This window comes from Aplysia californica, unplaced genomic scaffold (genome assembly GCF_000002075.1).
Source record: "Aplysia californica isolate F4 #8 unplaced genomic scaffold, AplCal3.0 scaffold00704, whole genome shotgun sequence".
NCBI classification, from domain to species: Eukaryota; Metazoa; Mollusca; class Gastropoda; order Aplysiida; family Aplysiidae; genus Aplysia; species Aplysia californica.
Window position 1 is genome coordinate 224367 of NW_004797974.1, and position 1115 is coordinate 225481.

Consider the following 1115-nt stretch of genomic DNA (forward strand, 5'->3'; position numbering starts at 1 on the left):
ATTATTATTATCATTATATGTTTGTGTGCATTTGTGTGTATGTGAATGCGTTTGTTTGTGAAAAGATGACTTGAGAGAGAAGACAGTAATTGTGTTTGGGGGTGAAGTTTAGGGCGTACGCTACTCACACAGTCTCACTGTTTCTCCATATCTAGAAAAATAAACACTTTTACGCCTCAACAGACACAAAGAAAGTTCAGGAGTATGTTTTGTCGACGTTTGGTGATTATATAAAAGTACATGCACAATTTTTTCAATTTTTCCCCCCACGTGGGGAAGGGGGGGGGGCTGTGCAGGAAACAAAAAGGGGAAAGAGGATGCTTCAAAGTTGAGTCTGTGTGAATATAGAAGGGAAAATATTGTGAGAAAGCAGAAAGCGAAGTTTCTATTCACTCTATCTATACGTGATACGATGTACGAGTTTTGCAATGTGTCGGTAAATTTAGTTTTGAGATAGATACCCAGACATGAGACTGTGCGTGTTTGTGTGTGAGTGTGGGGGGGGGGCGTGAGGGGGAATGATGAGGGAAGGGGTTATCCTAAATTGAGTTTGAACTATTTGCATCAGGGGAATTCCCAGACACCTTACGTTTATTTTACATTGATTTATTTTTTACATATCCTTTACCTTTTTCGCCTTCCGAAGTTTTTGCATTCCATCCTGTACATATGTGATTTAGATCATTCATCCTCTTTTTGTACCTTTAAAAAGTGATTATTTACATTTATCATATTTGTGTGTTAACGATTTTGTGCTGTTTGATAAATGTAACTCTAACTCTCGGCATGCTAGAGTACGCACCAAGACAGTGAGTTTCTATGATGTGAATAAAATATGTATGTTGAAACATTGAGTCTGTTTTTCTCAGATTGTGTTTTTAAATAATTTTTGTTGGTTTAAAAAAATATATATTCTAGGTTTCTTCGATTTTAGAAAAGATAACTTCGAAATTTAAAATACAGAATACCTGCATTGAGATCGTAACACAATTCCAAAATGCCCAGATGCGGACACTTTCCAAATTATTTTTGCAAGTTGCATCACATAATAAAAATATTATATTAAAAAAAAACTATTTGTATAAAGGATGAAAGAAGTTGTTTGTTATCTAAAG